Genomic DNA, 22,139 nt, shown 5'->3' on the forward strand with positions numbered 1-22,139 from the left:
CTTTTTAAGGAGGAGATAGTATCAATTACCTCTTCCGGGGAAATAGGGATTTCCAGAGCGTCGGCCTTGTCTGGTAGCAGGCCCGGGACAGGGAGGGAATCCAGGAACCTATCAACTTCTATCCCATCCCCCTTGCATTCTGAGCAGTATAATTTTTCATAGTATAGCCTGAATTGTTCCGCTATTTTGGAGTCCCTTGCGGTCGAGTTACCGTCCACAGAGCGGATTGAGTTCACTCTCCTGCTGTTCCTAAGTTCGCGGAGTCTCCAGGCCAGTATCTTGTCGGCCTTTTCCCCTTTTTCCATATATTTTTGTTTCAGAAACGAGAGCTTCCTTTCCGTTTGCCCTACCTGGAGGTGAGCCAATCTAGTGCGCAGCTTCTGCAATTCCTCCCACTGCCCAGGGAACATCTGTGTTTTCAGTTTACCACCCGGTTGTATGGCCTCTATTTTGGTTTTCAGGTCTTTCTCTTCCCGGTCCCTCTCTCTTTTTTTCCCCGCCCCAATGCCAATTAGGGTAACTCTGATGGTTGCCTTAAATGCCTCCCATACTCCCATAGTGCCTACCTCCCCGTTGTCGTTCAGGGAGAAATAATCTTCTATGGCTGTAAGAAGGGTTTGGCACGTCTCCTTGTCATGTAGTAGGAGGTCGTTACAACTCCATCGGGAGCTGGCTACAGGAGTAGGGGGGAGGCCGATACCAATCTTCACCATGTCATGGTCCGTCCAGGGGACGATTTCCACCCCAGCGCTGGTGATCTCACCCTGCTTTGCTGAATCTACCAAAATGTAGTCTATACGCGAGAAGGCATCGTGAGGCTTAGAGTAAAAAGTGTAGTCGGGATTCAGACCTTTCTTGGGTGTACTCGTGTCACACAACCCCAATTCCCCATTCACTGCCTGGTAGGTTGATGCCAATTTTTTGTGGAGGCGGATGTTGGCGCAAGGATTCACAGATTTTCTGTCCCTTTCGGGGCAGAGCACCATATTAAAGTCCCCTCCAACCAGGAGGGTCCCCTCCGCAAATGACATTATTGTCCCCTTCATGCTTTCCCAGAAGACGTCCTGCGACTCATTTGGGGCGTATATGCAAACCAGGGTGAACAGGCGTCCCCGCACATCCCCTTTTACCATGAGATACCGACCCTCGGGGTCGGCCTGTGCCACCTTAAATCCAAAGTGAGCCCCGGGGGACACCAGCAGAGCTACTCCCCTCTTCTTGGACTGGGTAGAGGCTGAGAATACCTGATCTATATTTTTAGCTTTAAGCTTGGGCTCCTTCCCCCGAACCCAGTGGGTCTCTTGCACAAAGAGAAATTGTAGTTTCGTCCTCGTAAATTCCCGCATGAGCAGTGACCTCTTGGTGGGTGAGTTGAGCCCCCGAACATTCAGAGACCCCACTGACAAGGATTGGAGTGAATCATCCATTAGGATGCGTTGTGAAGCACATAACTCCAATTTCAAGGATGCAAGCGTCATTACTCCCTCTATGTTTCAGCACCTCGCTGAGGGTTAGGAACAGCCCCCAGGGTGTGATCAAGACCCCAAACTTTGGCGTATTATAACAAATTCCCCAACATCCCAACATCCCCTCTTCTCTCCCCCCACCCCCCTCCCCCCAGATCGCCTGGTTGTATTGAGGCATCGTCTCAAAGTCACACAACCGGCCAACCATGTCTCCCCCCTCCGGGCTCGTTACCTCATTATAAACGCCCATTCGAGCCCCCCCCGCCCCTGCGGGCTTGATGCAAGAATTTGAAATGTAACAACATCCCCCCTTTGCAACGTCGAGTGGAGAAAGATTTCATCAGATTCTAGTAGTTTGTTTCAGCTATTCTGAGGGTCCGGCGACGCTGGTGCCACTCTCCTGAATTTCCTTTGGCCTCGTACTCTGCGCCTCTCCTTTGGAGCGTTGATCTTTTTAGGGCCCTTCGGGGTGCGCTCACGATCGCGGTCTCCCGGTTCAAAATCCGAGTTATCTAGGAGTTCGCCTGTCACTCGTTGGATGTCGTCTTCGGTGATCAGGGTATACTTATATCCCTCGTGCTCGAAAGAAAGTGAAAAAGGATACCCCCACCTGTATCGGACTCCCTTGGCTTGGAGCATTTTCGTCAGAGGGGAACAAAGACGGCGTCTCGCCAGAGTGAAGGCCGACAAATCTTGGTATACTGAGATCTGGGCCCCATCACATTCCACCGGGCCCTTCTTGCGAGCTAGTTCGAGGATCCTGCTTTTCTCAGAGAAGTAGTGGAAGCGAACTAAGACGGATCTGGGGCCTCTGGAGGCTGCCCCTGCTCTGTGGGCCCTGTCGATGGTGGGTTCGTTAGTGTTAGTTCCGTCAAAAAGCACTCTCACCACCGCGTTGACTGCCTTGACAATGTCTGCCTGGGTTTCCCCGTCCTGTTCCGGGAAGCCCAGAAAACGTAGGTTGCAGCGCCTTTCTCTGTTTTCCAAGTCATCCATTTTCAATGAGCATTTTTCTTCTCTTCTCTCAAGTTCAGACAGGCGCATGTCAAATTGCGATTCGAGAATGTCATTCGAAGGTGTGTTGTTCTCCAGTGACTGCACCCTGTCTTCTATGTTTTCAACCTTTTTGTCTAGGGTGTCGAGCCTAAGGGTGATGTCTGCGCGGAATCCTCTAATTTCATCCAGCAGGGCCGCCATTCCCCTGGAGACCGAGATTGCGTCTGCCGCTTCTTGCTGCGTTTGGGCGGCCATTTCAGGGGTTGTTTGGGGCTCAAGGGACGGGCGCCGAAACCTCTGCAGTGTTTCCCTCCAGGTCATAGGCCTTCCCTGGACACTCTTGCTCCCCGGTGTCTGCCCCCAGATGATTGTGGCCACCGGGGCCTGCTTGTCTCCTTTGCGTCCCAGGGGGAGGGGGGGCCCTTGGTAGCTCTGCGGCCAGGGGCGGGGAGGAGGTTGTGGGGGGGCTGGAGCCCCAGGCAGATCACTTGTCGTGGGCGGGGGATCCACTTCCACAGGTTCTCCCCGTTTTTTTTTTTTTTTTTTTTTCCACCGTTGTGTTGGGGGCCGTGAGTTTTATTGCCCCCTGTGGGTGCCCAGCCCCGGGGTGGGTCTCCTTACCTCGGGGGGCCTCTCCCACGCCACTTGTGTTCGCCCCGCGCGGGCTTCGCCAGAATCTGCGCAATCCTGGGGAGTCTCTCCCTCGCTGACACCCCGCTGGGGGGGTTCCTCGTCCTGGTGCGGCGCCTCCTTCTCCCGCTCCTCGGTCCACCTCCTGGGCCGTTCCGTTGCCGCGAGCCGCCGTCGGTTCTCGGCAGGATCCCTCGGCCTCGGACGCCTGGGCCTTTGCGAGGCCTCTCTGGGCCCGGGCTCGCAGTTGTTTTCCGCGGAGCCGCAGGGCCGCAGGAGGGAGGGGTTTTGCGCCCTCGGGGTCCGCTGGCTCGCAGCTCCGGCTCTGCTCCACTCCTGGGTTTCAGGTTTGGGCCAGGGGTGCCCGGCACCTTCGTACTGGGGGGGGGGTGTCGGTGTCTCGCTCCGGGGGTGTCGGGGGGGGCTCGGGTCCCTCGATCAGCGCCCTGGTGGGGAGACGAGCGGAGATGCTTCAACACATCTCAGCGCCCCCTGGTGGATCCCGCCTTATCATTTTTAATGTGTACTTGGCATCACACTCAAGGGAGCTCAGTTAAGAATTCTCAATGGCTCTTTACTGGCCTTTGCTTAGCCTCAAACGTGTAACCCATATTCTTCTATCTCCACTATTGTGGCTTGTAACACCTCAAGGGTGGGTTTGACTCTCCCTCCATTCTCCTCGAAATCTCCCCCAAAGGTCGTACTGTCTGCTCTAGTCTAACACTGCTTTTTTTAATATGCAAATACTACCCCCCTTCATCAGAAAACCATACAACCATTTAGTCTGCGCTTCCTGCATAGTCTATCCACACTGCATCTAGGCTAATGCATCTTGATATGATATGATATGGCATTTGTAACGCGCCTATACACAAGTGTTTCAAGGATTACCTTGTCATCCAAACCACTCTTCCTCAATGTCATTACTTTAGATTTGAGTATTCTAATACTCAGCTATTTTGTATTACAGAAGTCCTTCAGCAATCTCAGTAGCAAGTCTAGGGCACGCTCTGTGACAGTAGTATCGTGTTGTGCAGAAACATAAACTGCGTTAACCTTGGAATCGCTATGAAGACTTCTTGCACTCATCTGCCAAAATTGCTGGTTTACAGGTTAAAGGGTAGGGTCCGGGACATAGCCCAGTCTGAACCCTTGTTTGGGAGGAAACCGCTGATTGGCCCTACACAGGTTACATATTGCATCATTTTACACCAACCTTTGCCAGGGATATCCACAGAAAATGGTGGCCGACCACACGAAGAGCAAACCACATGGCAATAAAGGTCTGTCTCTACTTTTCCTGGATATGCTGCACTGTTAGTTTTCAAAGAAAGTATTGCTCTGCTGTTCCTCCCCCTCATGATCACTAAAGCAACCTGTTGTTGAAGCACAATTGCTCCAGCCATCCCTGTAGTTTATCTAGCAAACGCTTCCCACGTGACTTGTTATGGGAATCTAGCAGTGAGATCAATCTCTAGGCTCACTGTATTGGCTACAGCCCTGTTTGAGTTTGGTTAGAAAGGCATTTAGCTCTCTTCCAAATCTCCTGCATAACAATCTCACTGGGACCCCAGTGTCGATCCGCTGCTCATCCAAATGATAAATGACTTCTGATTGGTCCATTGCATAAAAGCTCAACCCATTCTCTTCCATTTCTTTGTGAAAACACTTAAATCTATCTTTCGCTGCCCATATTATCACCTCTAACCCCGCTTTCTAATACCACCCCCGTCGCCCCACAATCCTGTCTGTCACCTGACAACCAAACAGTGGTGAACTCTTACCCCTAAAAGCCCTTTAAGACGAGGTAGCAATACTCAGAGGCGGATGGGGATACAGAAGTTACTCAGACATCAATAATCAAAATGACTCAGGAAGTTTGGCAAAGTGCATTTCTGTTTTAATATCAATTATCTAAAATAGGGAGTACAACGTGCATCATCCGACACCGCACAGCCCGATCTTGAAACATTTCATAAAAAACAAGTCTTTTATAACAAAAATTCATCACTACTGACATCATACTACGTGGCAAACTACAAAACTTATGAGTACCTTTGGTTGGCTCTCGGTGAACATCTACGTATACGTTCTATATAGCCACTGGTTATGATTGGGTTCCTAAGTCAGGTGGGCATCAAAACCCACCCCCAATAACTGGTCATCACTAAATACATGACGATTAATTGGTTCTTCAAACTATAGGGCACTTCTCTACATGGCCCACTATGATTGGTCTGGCACCCTTGTACCCTTCTTAAATATTCCACACGCTAGCAGTACGCAGGCTACCATCCCAGGTGCATGGAAGCTCAGCGTGATCATGCCTCCCCTCTAATTAACCCACTATCCATCAACACTCCTTCAGTCTATCAGACAATTAGGCTCTTGGACTTGGCCTTGTAACTGTTGACTTCATCTGGGAAATAAAGGGAGTATAGCTTCACGCTGTCTTCTAGTTTCGGCACAGCCTGACCCAAGCTATTTCAATCTCACCCATGTGACTTGAAGATCACTCTTTGGGAGCCATTTGCAGCATTTAATCCTATTAAATGATGAACTGTAGAAACCTTTAGTGTTTTTTTCATGCTGCTTCAAACAGAAGAGTGTTCCCTTCTCACATTCGTTGTAGCCTTCTTGACAGGCATCAGTTTCACTGTGGCCTTATCTGCTTGGCTCTGGGCCAGTTCCATCTTCTCTGAAACTTGCCTTACCATGAGTAATTTCCAACTGCGCCACTCATTTGAAAGTCTTTTTCCTGTTAATTAGATTGCAGGCCTGCTAAAGTGCGTTTGTGGAACATCCCGGTTACATATATATATATATATATATATATATATATATATATATACATATGTATATACATATATATATATATATATATATACCTACGTATAAACATTTCTCGCAATCTAATTCACTAAGTAGCAAGCCTCATGAATGCTTTTCCCTACTTGCGTTTTAGCAACTATACACGTGTAAACTGATTCACATACTCTTCAGCATTTCTGTAGCATTAGCATTTTCATCTCGAGCCGGAAATGTTCCTCATCTCTTCCATCTGTTCTTCAATTCCAAGAGAATACTGTTATATTTTTTCTTTTCATTCAGCCTCTAGATACGTCAACTCCTATTTCATGTGACATCATCAGGCTCCTTTCCTTGTTCAAATGTACATTTCTTCCGGTACTTCATCCAAAAGAATACTATGTCTCTGTGCATTTAGGTAGGGTTTCCTCAAAGGATATCTTGTCTCGAAGGTTCTTTGCAGTATTGGTATACTGACTGGGACTGCACATGTCGTCATCTCTGGTTCCCAACATATAGACAACATAGGGGAAGAGCTTGGAGTGAGGATGTCTTACTGTGCCTCTACAGTGGCTTAGTAACCCTGTTTCCCGGGATCCAGGGATGGGGCTTACGATTTGATCTCTGGAGGGACCTGATGCCAAAGTGAATCCATCCAGTCTGCCCCTGGGAATGTTGCTGCCCTCAGCCCTGCCTGCTGTAGCCTGGTATTATTATTCCTTTGTCTGTGAATACTGACTTTTGGAAATTGCAGCCCAAGCTTGTTCTGTTTACTTCCCTCTCTTTTGGACTGAGCAGGAAGTCTTATTGTAGATTTCCTATTTATTGAAATTAGAAAGTGCTTCCTAGTGTTCGTGCTTATAACTAAGTAAAAGCCTTATTTGGAGAACGTTTGTAGGTAACTACGAATGAACATACTTTGTTGTATCCACAACGTGTTAAAATCGCTCAAAAATGGATTTAATATTCAGTTGCTATCATTGCAATTTTTTCCCCCCTTTCTTTTAAATAATCGTTGAAACATTTTCTGTGCCTGTTTGCATTGCATACCTTGGGATTTCCATGTGCCCTTAATGTTAATCAGTGTGCAGTCGGCTCGATTGAGGTCCTGTTGGGAATACACTCATTTTGAGCCTGAAATATTCTAATTACTCTGCTGAGCCTAGTATACGTTGGCAGCCAGGTAAATTGGTATGCTGAGCAAAGCGAGTATGGGGGACCCAGCTGTACAACAGTAGTCCTCTCGTTTAATGACACATGTACTGTTTGTCTGCATAACATTGTCGAATATGAAATGGATTATATTGTAAAAATAATTTAAATCTTGTTTAGAAACAAAGGAAACTATAGCGATCTGAAGAGTTTCAATGTGAAATATGAGCAGAAAGTGTTCAAAGCAATCATTTGAGGGTGTGTCTCAAACAATGGAGGCAGACATTTCCCAAGAAAACTGCGGATCATATTATTAATATAAATCTCCCGTGGGATTGAGAGAGCCGTGAAATTGCCTTCCTGAAGGTTTCTTCTTTTTTTTGCTCCTGGAAACCTTGGAACATTTTGTTGTGTATTGTCCATCATTGTTAATTTGTTTTCATTTTCCTTTAAGCAGGCGGCTAAATACTTACAAGCTAGACCTCAAAGAAAATCTAGCTCCCCATCCCTACCACCTCTCACCACACACTGACGTAACATGGGCCCCCACACCCCCTGCGGTGCGGTGGGCCCCGCGACCACATGTTCTGGAAGGGGGCCCCACTTGGAGTGTAAAAAAAAAAAGAATTTTTTTTTTACATTTTCTTTTTGAATTCACTCTGCATTTCTATAGAAATGATTTCTGTAACAGAAATAATTTCTTTATGAAGGCAGAGTGAATACAAAAAGTCCAGTAGCTACCCCCACCCCATGACAAGAAGACCCTAGGCTGGAGTCTTCCATGTCATGGGGTGGGGGAAGCCCTATGACTTCAAAAATAAATAGTTTATTTTTGAAGTTACTCTGCCTTCATAAAGAAATGATTTCCGTTATGGTTCAGTCCTTAACGGAAATATTTTCTTTATGAAGTAAGAGTGACTTCAAAAAGAAACAATGGGCCTCATTACGGCATGGCGGTAGCCGTGCCTATATGGCAGGCACGGCTACCGCCATGCTCACTACCGGCACCACCTCCCGTGATTGGGCAATAACCGGCCCATTACAAGATGAATGGGCCGGTAATTGCCCATTCGCGGGTGGTGGTATTGTCGGGCTCCCGATCCCCATTCTGCCCAATAGGGCAGAATGGGGGTGGGGAGCATGGTTGCGCCGGCACCGTTGATAACGGTGCCTGCGCAATTACAAGTTATGCTCGCGGGTGGCGCACAGCCCGCCAGGTAAGACCTGGCGAGCTGTCAGGAACCCGCGAGCAGAACTCGTAATGCGGCGGGACGGTATGAACGGTGCCAGTTCCTTAGCGGCACCGTTCATACCTTCACCGCCAGGGTCCTAATGAGACCCAATGTATTTTTGAAGTATTATGGCTCCCTTCAACCCATGACATGTGCGTGTGTGAGTGTATGGTGAAAGGATGCACACTGAAATGTATGGGTGGCTGCCTGGGTGTGCCTGTATGGTGAAAATATCCACACTTAAGTGTATAGGTGACTGTCTGTGTGAGGGTATGGTGAAAGGGTGCACACAAATGTATGGGTGGCTGGGTGTGCATGTACGGTGAAAGGATGCACACTTAAATGTGTGGGTGGCTGCCTGGGTGTGCCTGTATGATGAAAATGTCCACATTTAAATGTATAGGTGACAGCCTGTTTGAGTGTATGGTGAAAGGGTGCACACAATTGTACGGGTGGCCGGATGTGCACGTACGGTGAAAGGTTTCACACTTAAATGTGTGGGTGGCTGCCTGGGTGTGCCTGTATGGTGAAAGGGTGCACACTTAAATGTATGGGTAGGTGCCTGGGTGTGTGTCCATGTGTGGTGAAAGGTTGCACACTTAAATGTACGGGTGGCTGCCTGGGTGTGCCTGTATGATGAAAGGGTGCACACTTAAATGTATGGATGGCTGGGTGTGTGTGTGTATATATGGTTAATGGTGTGTGTGCTTGTGTTCAGGGGCGCACAAAACCTACATTTCAGGGGGGCTAACTTTTCAAATGTTGGGAGAGGTGCTAACTTCATGTGTAGTGGGGAGGAGCAAACTTATTTGTGTGGGGGCATATAACTTCTTTACGCATTTTAATGAGACTATTCTAGTGCCGCTTCAATGTTACAAGCAGTTAACTCTCTCCTATAGGTCTGTAAGCACCCACTTATGGGCTGCTGTGAGAATGCTGGTCTCCTGTTTCCGCTCTACCCTTCCAATCACTCCCCTGGCATGCAAGTACTAAACCCACATCACAATTTCATAAAAAATGTGGCATTTGAATGCAGGTACTAACAGTGAAATGATGTACATTAGTAATTGCTGGGCTGTGCCCTTGTTAATGGCAAAACCCAGGTGCTGTTTAACATCTGTGTCCTTTTCTGTCCGGCAACTGCTCTGAAGGTCAAGTCAACAGAGGCAACAATTTCAGTGGGGGGAGGGGAGGGAGGGGAGGCCGGGGGGGAGTGCTGAAGCCCAGTCAGCTCAATGGTGTTTCACCACTACGTGTGTTTAATGCCTTGATTAATTATTGGTAATCTTCTTTACACCTAGCCCTATTCTTCCTCATCCCAGTACTTGTGTATGAGGCAGTACTAGTGTATGAGGCACTATGCCACATACACAAGTACTGAGATAAGGTAGAGGTACATGAAGGTAATGCCTGATTTAGCTACCTGTAATCTTCATTACTCCTAGTCCCACTCTTCCTCCAGTACTTACCAGTGAAGCAAGGAGCCTCATAAGTAAGCACTGGGACAAGGAAGAGGGACTTGGAGGTCATTCTGGGCCAATGAGCTGATTTTGGAGGTTGGGGTAGGGGATGGCAGGGAGAAGAGATGTGTGGGGGGGTGTAGGGTTGTGCAATAAATCATAACGGTCGTCCATGTCCATGCTAAGCAGGCATGATATGTGGTATTAGTGGGTAGAGAGGCATTTTGGTGCAGCCAGTATAGTCATTCCTCAGTTTGGTATGACTTTTTTTAACTGGGCATTTCTGATAAAGCAGTCCTGCTAAGTGTAATTACCTGGCTAGACTGGCATTTGGGTTCTGCCAGTCTAGCCATTTCTTACTGTGGCACTGTATATTGTTCTGGGCATCTGTGATAAAATGATATGTTATGATATGATGTCATATATAACGCACCTGTACACTAGTGTTTTTAGTCACAACAAGACAAGAGAAGGAAAACTGAGGGAGGACAAGACAAATGATCCTACTAAGCCTTGTGTCATTCAGATCGAGAACGAGAAGTGCAAGGGGAAAGGGAGGGGGGAAGTGCAAGGGAGGGGGGAAACAGGGCAGCAATGCACTGAGTAAGTGCCACCAGGGCAGCGCGGCTCTGGGTAGTGCAAGGAGAACAAGGGACTGTAGGGTTACAGTTACAGCCCCTAACTGCGTGGTAGGCCTGGAGGAAGTGCAAGGTTGACTGATCATGAAAGAGCCTGGACTCAGTGAGACAGAGGGTAGCCAAGCAACCAGTTGCTACAGCGGACAGGTAGGTCAGCAGGGGAGGGAGAGAGAGGAACGTTTTGAGCTGCTTCCGGAACTTCAGGTGGTCCGGCTCAAGTTTGGGAGGGTCAGGGAGGCCATTTAAGAGGGAGGTGCCTGCAGGGGAGAAGGATCTACCCCCCCACTCTCTGCCTTGAGATGTATCTAACCCTTAGGGCTCGAGAAGGAAGGTATTGTGGAAGATAGCGTTGGATGTATTGCAGATACCAGCCCCAGAAATCCTTGTGGACAATGAAAAAGGTCTTGAACTTGATCCTTGCAGCCACCAAGAGCCAGTTGAGAGATTTCATGGCTGGAGAGATACAGTCCCTGGGCTTGAGGCCAAGGATAAGTCTTGCAGTCCTGTTCTGGATTAGTTGCAGAGGGTGCAGAGTAGAGGAAGGCAGATTGAGAAAGTGGCTGTTGCAGTAGTCCAGCCTAGAGTGAACCAGAGCTCTGGAGACAGTGAGCTTCTGGGGGAAAGTGAGAAATGGAGGAGTCTCTTTGAGGAGGTGCAACTGGTAGTGGGATTTCCTGGCGATGTCCGAGATGTGAGGAGGGAAAGAGAGAGTGGAGTAGAAGATGACACCAGGAATGAGCGAGAGAGGAGAGTAGGCTGAGGGGAGCCTGAAGGAAAGCGGAGTGTCATCCGCACAACACTGTAAGTTAGAGGAGAAGGTAGTGATCAGGTGGGTCAAAGGAACCAAGTAGAGGTTGAAGCACCAGGGTGAGAGGATAGAGCCCTGGAGAATGCCACATGTAGAGAGAGGTGGCAGAGTGAACGGGACAGAGTTGGACCTGGTAGGGGCGGTCCAAGAGGAAGGAGGTCAGCCACTCCAGGGCCTGATCCATGATGCCCAGGTTCTCACGAAGTCAAGTGATCAGGAGGCCGTGGTTGACCGTGTCGAAAGCAGAGGAAAGTTCCAGGATGATGAGGACAGAAGGAATGCTGGAATCAAGGTTAGAGATCAGATCTTCACAGGTGTTCAGGAGAGCTGTTTCCGTGCCTCTGGCAGCTCTTAAGCCAGACTGATGGTCACAGAGACAACCAACAGATTCAGTGTGGAGTGTAAGCTGGCAGTTGGCCAGCTTTTCCAAAAATTTGGGAGAGGGGAAGTGCCAAAAGAATGATTACAGAAATCGGACATGGCTGGATCGTGTCAATGTGGTCCTTGATGGTTCTGGAGGAGCAGGCGAGCACCTGTTTCAACGACACTTCCATGGATGGGACTTGTCTAGAAACCTTGTCAGGTGTTAGAGAGAAAGAGGAGAAAGGAGGAGGAAGGAGGAGAGGGAGAGATGGCCAAAGTGGGCCGGAAGAGGAAGAGGGAGAGGAAGAGGAGATAGTGGACAGGATGTCCTGAGCTTTAGCGGAGAAGCAAGAGGCCAAAGCCGTACACAGGGCCTGTTGAGGGAACAGGAGAGGTAGAAACGGCAACAGGATTGTCCAGTTCTTTGCAGATTTTAAAGAGTTTGGCTGTGTGTTAGAGGCCATAGAGACGCAGGCTTGAATGTGTGCTGTGTTCTTGATGAGTCTTATTGCTTCGACTGGCATTTTTGTGCAACCAGTCTAGGTATGTCTAAATGTTACTGTAATGTTATTATGTGTCTACATTGGTCTACATTGTGCAGCCAGTTGGACATGTTTTTATTGTGGCATGACATTTTTACTAGCAAAGCATTAATGTTCATGTGCACTGTTGGTGAATTGCATGTTTTGGATTGCTGTTACCCTACACAACAATAGCAAACACTGTGGCTGTTTAGTCAATTCTTCTCAGAAAGTGTGCTGTATATTGCATTAAAACACATATTTATATCTTTCTCCTAGTGCATTGTGTGGCATACCCCTTCAGCAACACGTTTGTGCGTATTGCTCAAGCGTGGTAATCTAGGGCAGCCCAGACTGTGGCGTGACTCGTGATTTGTTGCCGAGTTGGGGGGGCCCCCTCAGCATGGCTTGCAGGGGGGCCCCCAGAGCTTGTGTTAGGCCACTGTAACCACAGTATTATCTCTACCATCCTTAACATTTACAAACCAGCATAAAGGTAGTGTTACCACCAGTATTACTAAGAAGACTATTCTCCTCCCACACAGTTGACCTTCAGGGTACAAGTATATCATGTATTAACACACCTCATACATTAACAAGTGTGTGCTTATTTGTGTGCATATATTATCGGCCATATATTATTGTACGTATATTATCATGCAGCGGTTGCTGCACTCTAGTTAAGTTGAGCATCAAGATACAGAGGAAACCCGAAAAATGAATTTCAAGTACCTTTTGATTTGCATGAAGGATTTGGCTGAAATGTTGCAGACAGCATTGTACTCACTTGCCGCCCAGGACTGGAAATCTTGGGAAAGATCCGATAAAAAATAAAGATGATAATAATTTTAAAAAATCTAATTTTTGCTCGAGCACATAGTGAAAACCGCTGGACGGAATTGGACCAGGTACAAACAAACTTGGGCACAAAGCGTGGACTCGATTTCCAGGTGGAGTCTGGGGTTATTTTGTTGAGTAGTTTTTAAAATATTTGACAGAGAAGGTGGTACTTTATCTCAGAAAGTGTGCTGTATATTGCATTAAAACACATATTTATATCATTCTCCTAGTGCATTGTGTGGCATACCCCTTCAGCAACACGTTTGTGCGTATTGCTCAAGCATGGTAATCTAGGGCAGCCCAGACTGTGGCGTGACTCGTGATTTGTTGCCGAGTTGGGGGGGCCCCCTCAGCATGGCTTGCAGGGGGCCCCAAGAGCTTGTGTTAGGCCACTGTCACCACAGTATTATCTCTACCATCCTTAACATTTACAAACCAGCATAAAGGTAGTGTTACCACCAGTATTACTAAGAAGACTATTCTCCTCCCACACAGTTGACCTTCAGGGTACAAGTATATCATGTATTAACACACCTCATACATTAACAAGTGTGTGCTTATTTGTGTGCATATATTATCGGCCATATATTATCCTACGTATATTATCGTGCAGCGGTTGCTGCACTATAGTTAAGTTGAGCATCAAGATACAGAGGAAACCAGAAACATGAATTTCAAGTACCTTTTGATTTGCATGAAGGATTTGGCTGAAATGTTGCAGACAGCATTGTACTCACTTGCCGCCCAGGACTGGAAATCTTGGGAAAGATCCGATAAAAAATAAAGATGATAATAATTTTAAAAAATCAAATTATTGCTCGAGCGCATAGTGAAAACCGCTGGACGGAATTGGACCAGGTACAAACAAACTTGGGCACAAAGCGTGGACTCGATTTCCAGGTGTTGTTATTTTGTTGAGTAGTTTTTAAAATATTTGACAGAGAAGGTGGTACCCACTTCGCCTAAATTATAGCTATATTTCCCATGATGCATTGCAGCAGAGAGGGTTTTCAGGAATGAAAATCTGCCGTATTTTAGGGCTGATGCAAGAGATGTTCGTGAATATTCAGGTAATATTTGAGGTGATGTGAAAAAAAAGTTGAGAAAATACAATTTGGAGGAGGAAAAAGGATGAAATGGCATCAGGCTAGAGGTGAGGCATGTGAAAGAGGACACTGTGTGAAATTGGGGAGTTGGGCGGGAGGGCTTGGAGACCAAGTTCAGAGCTCAAACGTTCCTGCATATGTATAGGTTCTTTTTTCATATTCTTGTTTTTTTTTCTCAAAATATTCATTGTTATTTGTAGTTTATTGCTGATATAACTGTGGTTATGGAAAAAAAAGTTTCAAAAAGAGAGTTAAAAAAATGAGATGAATACAAAAAAAGTGGAATTTTATAGCTGCAATGAGGTGTTGGGTAGCCTATTGGGGCAACATGCCAAGGGATACAACATGGGCCTGGCTAGTGGGCCTGAAAGACATGTATAATGGCCATTGACAAAGGCATGTCAACCATAACGTCCCTTTAACAAAGTTTTCTCACTGAATTTCATAGGTTTTTATTAGTGCAACTTAACCACAACGTCCCTTTAACAATGTTTTTTCAGTGAATTGCATAGGTTTTTACCAGTGCACCCTTAATTTGCTACAAGTGTCTTATATTATACTTACCCCAATGTAACAGCTGTAGAGTCCGCGGACATACGAATGTTCACGGACATCAGGCAGCGTTCCCAAAGCCCAGAAGCACAGGGGAGAGCAAAACATGTTCGACCCTTCAACTAAGAAAGTGATATACTTAATACAAGATTACATACATTTATTGCACCCAAATCCACCTTTTTGTACAAAGTCATCTTTTGAAAATGTCCACTTTTTTAATGATAATGATGTGTTATTTATATAGCGCCTTAATCCAAAGCACTTTACAGAGCACATATTTACATACAATATCACCCAATCAAATTGGTACTCATTTATCGACCTCGGAAGGATGAAAGGCTGAGTTGGCCTTGCTAGGATTAGAACCTTCGACCTGTAGATCACGCTCATATCGCAGCAGGAGCATAATGGGATACAACAAGCACAAACCATAACTATACACCTCATAATATCACCTCAATACACTCTGCATACAGACTCACATGCACCAGGCACTTATTGAAGAACAAGCTCTTACTAAATAATAGGTACACTGTATTTATTTCTGTACTATTACTATTTATTACATAAACATTTCTTATAAGCAAAAAGCACTATTTTTTTATTTTCACAGAAATGCCAAACACACTTGAGTGGTTGGAAAATATCTTCCCAAAAGAAAAAATGAGTGATGATAACATCTCTAATGTTAAACAATACATCTTTTAATATGAATAAATATTGCCGTTAGCCCCAAACTCGATCTGGGTTAAATTTGAAAGGTTTTTTTGAGAAGTGTTCTGGGGCTCTCCAAATCAACACCAATTGCGCTTATGTCATCTCTGTTAGCAATTAAAATGAGAGCAACTCTGATGCTATACAGAAAAATTATAAATGCTTCTGAATCTAAAGTGCTGGACCTGATCAGAAGGGAGGACGAATCAGATGCTACAAAATGGGAACAGCTCAACCTGAATATACTGAAAGAATTAGATCTAACTGCAGAAACGTTGGTCCAAAATCCAAATAAAGTATCAAAAAACTTTTTGAGGCCAACTGGATCAATACTTTGGAAGTTGCTAACAGGTACTCTCTGACGGCAAATCTTCTGACGATGTCAATGAAGCCTAACGAGGTAAGAGGGTACCTAAAGCAATTTCCAGATAAAAAGCTAAGCAGAACATTCCTAAGATTTTGATTAAATCAGCTGAAAACAAATGAAATCTTAGCAATACGAAATCAGGTGAAATCGAACAAGTGCCGCTTCTGCAAAGAAAACCCTCAAGTGGAAACCAACGGGCATCTACTGCTAGATTGTGGAGGGCTTGAATCAGAAAGACTTAGGTTTCTCGCAGAACCATTGAAAAATTTTGGAACACTCAACTTAGATAATCTTTGGGCACTGCTAACAAGTGCAAACAACCGTCGAGGTGTGATCGGAGTGTCACTGCTCCTGAAATCTCTGGATATTTAATAACTCAGAATCTGTGAAAAAGGGCAACTGACCGCCTGAAGCTTGCTTCGACACACCTCTACCTAATTTGGAACTGGGTTAAAAGGAAAATTAACTTTTTGGAGGATTCTTTATACTTTATTGTAAAAATTGCATTGCAATTAAATAAAAAAAATGTTTTTCTTATAGTACATAGTTTTCACAAAGAAACAACTCCCCAATTTAATTATTCAGAATCCCAGCAGTCAGAAAGAGAAACCCTATCTCCAACTATACATAATGAAATCATGATGTTGTCGACAACATTGGATGAAATCAGTCATAACTTTAAGGAACTATTAAATTATGTCAAAAATCATGTGATTAAAATTGTTCATTATCACTGTCCTTCTTGCACCTGTCCCCATGTCCCCAGCAATCATCACCATCAAATTCCCAAAATTTAAATGAAAGACGCATATCCTCTCCTATCCTAACTGCTGCTCATGCACTTGCATTATTGTCCATTTGTTGTTTGTCAGTTTGTTATGCTTGTATCCACCGCCTCCTCCCTGCCCACCCTGCTCCCCCCAACTTCCTGGTAACGCACTTGAACTAGCAGAAATGTCATCAGGCCTAGTATGCTTATTATTATTGTACATCATTCTGAAATTTCCATGGCCTTATGAATTATTGTATCCCATGTTTCCCTCCCTTCTTGGAGGGCTTTGAATCACTCATTTTATGTATAAGCGCTTTTTAAATAAACAATACAATACAATACAATTTGTCCCTGAGCAATCCAAGAAAACTTTATTTTCGAATGTGGAAACAGTTCCATCAACTTTACAAATGTATCCTTCCTTGCAAACTGTAATGAAATTCCGGTAACTAAGCCCACCCTGTTCCCTCCACAGTGAACAACAATGATGTCCAGATGTTTAAAGTGAACCATATTCCCACAAAATGGGAGGAAGTCCGTCCACTTCATTCCTTCCTCTCCATACCATGACACTTGAAATTCATGGAATCCCAGATGTTCCGACAATTCACAGTGCTCGTAATAGACCTTCAGCCAATGGATCCAAAAGTCCCACAAAATCCATACACTCTGCCTCTTCAAAGTCATAGCCACAGCCATCTTCATGCTCTCACCAAGCAGAACTCCTGCTACCCTCTCTTGCTGTACACCACATTCAGGAAACCTGATTTGCTGATCCCCTGATGTCCGCAGACATCCACGACTGCCTGTGGTCTCCATAGTCGCCTTTCCATGCCAGGCATCCTCAAAAGACCTAGATGTGGCATGTGCTGTTCGTGGACTACTACTGGGGTGTCTGTGGACACCGTAGCACAGGGCAGCCCTTCTACCCTTTACAATTTCTTGTTTCTAACACTCCCTCACTGGCTGCTTTAAAACAGTGACAGATCCATCCACCAATCACATCCAAAAACTCTACACCTAAGCCTGTCGTCTCAGTTTAACACTTCAGATGGTCACTTCAAAGCTGAGAGTACTCATCGCCTATTAATCACAGCAATCTGCATTAGAAATTACTGTAAACTCTCCAATTTCCAGATTCAACAATATCTGCATCTAACAAGACATAGCACATGTATGCTTATATTTTTTTAAGTATTTTCTTCTACTTTTTTACAAATATATATATGAAGGGGTTCTGCTACTTACCCTATAATAAGCTTCTGAAAAAAGCATATTCTCTTTTTTAACCACTCTAGCAAAATCTATGCATTTCAGCATTCAGCACCTGCTCACATCAAGCAGTAATTACTTACAATGCTGTCTGTTTAAACATGTTTCTTATTAGGAGAAATTTAATGTAAGGTCAAAATTCATATGTGCATTTATAGCAGCACTGTGTGTAACATTTTTATAAAAGAAAGCAAAAGAAGATAGAATAGATTCGTAGACCTTTTTTATATGGCACTTAGCGTGTGCCAGTTTAATATGTTGGCAGTACATGCATACTAGCAGTGCTGGCTTGTTGAATAATAGTTCTTTTGTTAGTTTCAGGGCGGGATCTAGTCAAAGGCTCGTGTAGTCTCGTGAGTCTTGCTCTAAGTCTGGAGATTCGAATGGGTAGGCTACAAGGTCTGCTTTGGAGTTCACTGGTAGAATCAAACTTAGGTCCATTGGTGAGGTTAGCTTGCTCCATAATGGTGCAGAAGGCGGGGGTGGCTCTGCAGGATGGGTTGAGTTGTTGATTCTTAGTGGTGTGGTGGAGGCTAATATCAGTTGTTAGGCAAATTAAGAATAATGGGTAGGTGATAGACCAAAGGCAAAGTGTTTTGATGCTCATGGTGTATCAGTAAGTGGACGTATTTTCTAGTACATGGGCAGCACTAATGCGTGGGTGCTGAGGAGGAGAGCCCTAAGTAGGTAGCCTAAATACAACAGACGGGCTCACTTTAGGTTGGGAGAGTTGTAACAGATCACATAGGCGTGGATGGTTAAGCATATAGGCATGCAGCTCATCTACACAAGTGGGTTGATTGTAACTATCAGATGGTTGGGCACAAATGGGATAAATGCAACAATCAAAGGCAAAAGCACATATGGGCTAGATGTGACAATCAATGGCAGGGCACATATGGGCTAGATGCGACAATCAATGGCCGGGCACATATGGGCTAGATGCGACAGTCAATAGTGTGGCACATATGGGGTACATGCGACAATCAATGGAAGGGCACATATGGGCTAGATGCGACATTCAATAGTGTGGCACATATTGGTTAGATGCGACAATCAATGGCAGGGCGCATATGGGCTAGATGTGACATTCAATGGCAGGGCACATATGGGCTAGATGCGACATTCAATGGTAGGGCACATATTGGATAAATGCAACAATCAGAGGCAAAAGCACATATGGGCTAGATGCGACAATCAATGGCAGGGCACACATGGGCTAGATGCGACATTCAATGGTAGGGCACATATGGGATGGCCTGTGGAGACAAAGGGTGTAAACACATGTTGGTGCATGCTTACCTGCTGTCTTAGCAGGGGGTCAGACCCTGGATCCTCCTGGTCCGAACAGGTCCAAACAGGAATTGCCCTTTTCTTCATTGGCCCTTCGCTTCGGATGCCCGGGTGAGAGACGCCCTTGAATTAAGAGTTAAGAGCAGGAAGGAAGGAGCATGGCTAAAAAGGTGGGTGGGGCTTAGGCCAGGTGACCTACATCCACTTACACCTGCTCCCCAGCTGCAAAGGAAAAGAGGCTGGAGGACTCCTTAAGTATGGAAAAGAGCAGCAAGCAGGAAGGCACCAGGTGGGCGGGGCTTGCTAAGTGGTGAAAAAGAGCGGCAACCAGGAAGGCGCCAGGTGGGTGGGGCTTCGGCCAGGTGACCTAGATCCACTTACACCCGCTCCCCAGCTGACTTTAGGTTTCTTTGTCTCTCTTCGTGTGTGTCTAAAAAGCATGTGATGTTGATGAAGATGTTGTTGCTGTTTGGGAATGGTGAAGGGTGCCCCTTGAAGGTTAAATTGACGGTGAATGGTCTTGTGGTCTCTCCCCTGCTAGTCTAGTTTCTTCACCACTGGAAGGAATCTCACTACTTATATCACTGGTGTCCTGTCACGGTACCGCTGTTTGGGGTCTATTGGGGCAAGGAGGTCTGATGTTCATGTAATACTCTTGCCAGGAGTACACAATGTCCTGTGAGTAGTCTAAGGTGTCCCACCTAAATTTTCATACTTTCCGTTGTTCTATTTCTTTTTTATAATGTTCAAGTGATGAATTTATGTCATCCAAGATGGTTTTCAATTCTTCATTGGTCTTGAAGGTGCTTAATTGCTCAATCAGTTCACTAATTTCGGTGTCTAGCTTAGAGACTGATTTAGATCGTTCTTCTATCATTAGTAATATTAGGTTGAGTGAGCATTTATTTATTTAAAGCACTTTTGATCCTCCTATCCAGAATACCACCTTGAAATTATTTGAAACTCATATGTTGAATCAACTGAAGAACATCAATTACCACAAGATCAAAAAATACAACATTAGGAAACATCAGAGCAAACGTATTAAAGAACTGGCTGATGACAGTTCTTTAACCTTGAAACCGGCAGACAAACGAGGAGCAATTGTTGTGATGGATACCTCATTCTACAATATGCAATGTTTGGCACTTCTGGACGACAAAGATACATATACCCATCAATGAGGACCCAATCTTCAGGATCTCATCTATAATTGAGACAGTACTTGAGAAGGCGCTTGATAATGGTTGTTCTTCTACGGTCTCCCCAAGATTTATAAACAACTATCTAAACCCTCTTTAAGACCAATCGTGGCAGGAACAAATAGTGTGTTCCATCCTTGGGCAATATATGTTGACAGAGTCCTGCAACCCATTGTACAAAAGACTACAATTTATTTGCGTGACATAACTCATTTCATCAATGTCCTACAAAACATCCATGACCTTGAAAGTGATGATCTACTGGTTAAACTTGATGCCAAAAGTTTATACATGTCAATTCCACACGACAAAGGCCTTGAAGCCCTTGAGTGGGCTCTTCTTCAAGAAACTCAATGCATAGCTGATAAGACCTTCATAATTGAACTGGCCAAGATCATACTCCACAACTCCTACTTCAACCATCAGTTTTATCTTCAAGCATCTGGCACATCCATGGGCTCAGCAATGGCCCCAGCATACGCTAATTTGTTCATGTATCACTTTGAAACTGAATACATTATCTTACATCCGATTTGGAGACCTAAATGAATCCGCTGGATGAGATACAATGACAATGTATTCATGATATGGAAAGGTGAAAAAGATTTACTACAAAACTTCTTGATGTATATCAATTCAGTAAATGACAGAATACATTTTACTATAGAAACAGGCACTCCTAAAATCCATTTTCTAGATATAGAATTGGAGATCAAAGAAGGAATGATTGTTACTAATATATACACTAAACCAATTGATGTGAACAATACTCTACACTATCAGAGCTACCACCCGAGACACCTAAGGAATAATTTACCATACAGTCAGTTCCTCCGTGCCAAAAGGATCACTTCGGTAGAATCTACATTAACTATTGAGATTGACAAAATGGCCTGCAAATACTCAAAGCGAGGCCATCTAGAAGAAATATCCACCCTCAAAACACGAACAGAACTCCTAAGTAAAATAACAGAGCCCAAAGAAACACCCTTTCTATATACTCTTAAATATTCCAGTCAGAGCCACCACATCACCTGGCTAATAAGGAAAAATTGGAGGATTATTCAGATGGACCCACAACTTCAGAAACTATTTCCTAAGCCACCACTGATTGCCTATAAAAGAGGAAGGAACTCTAGAGACCAATTGGTGAAAGCAGAACGTGTCCAGGATCAAAGGCAGACAACGTTACACACTAAGAAATTAGGAACCTTTGCTTGTTTACATTGTTCTAATTGTAGCAACATCACAAAAGGTGACTACGTGGGACACCCACGCACAGGAGCTAAAATCAAACTTAAACACTACACCACCTGTGACACCAAGTCTGTTATATACGCCCTTAATTGTCCTTGCCGCATTTATTATGTGGGCCAAACGTCAAGGAAAATGAAAGAAAGACTCAATGAACACAAGAGTAACATACGGATCAACAATGATCGTTCTCCAGTCTCAAGACATTTCACTGAGAAATGCCACTCCATAGCTCAACTACGATTTCAAATCCTTGAGGTTGTCCCAAGGAGCTCCACGGGGTGGGAACCATGCCAAGAGATTAGATCAGGGAAAACTGTTTTGGATTGACAAATTGGACAGCATGAATCCTCATGGTATGAATGAAGACTTGCACCTAGGGGCCTTTTTATAGAGATTAGGCACATTACTTAGATGTATCTAATTGTACTAATCAGTCAATTTGAGATACCACTGAACTAAATGATTGTCAGTGCCTTTCCCTCTTCCCCTGAATATCACTCATATCTGTAACAATGTACCTTTTAGAACACGATATGATGTAATAGGACTAATCTAGTCTTAAGAATAAGTCCACCAAACACTCATTATTTCATCATTGTATCAGATATGCTTTCTTACACAGATAATGTCTATGACAACTGTAAGCATTACTGTTAGGAGAGTCTAAATATTAACAAGAATTGTTTA

This window comes from Ambystoma mexicanum, chromosome 6q, assembly GCF_040938575.1.
Source record: "Ambystoma mexicanum isolate Mex_15411 chromosome 6q, UKY_AmexF1_1, whole genome shotgun sequence".
In the NCBI taxonomy this organism is placed as follows: Eukaryota; Metazoa; Chordata; class Amphibia; order Caudata; family Ambystomatidae; genus Ambystoma; species Ambystoma mexicanum.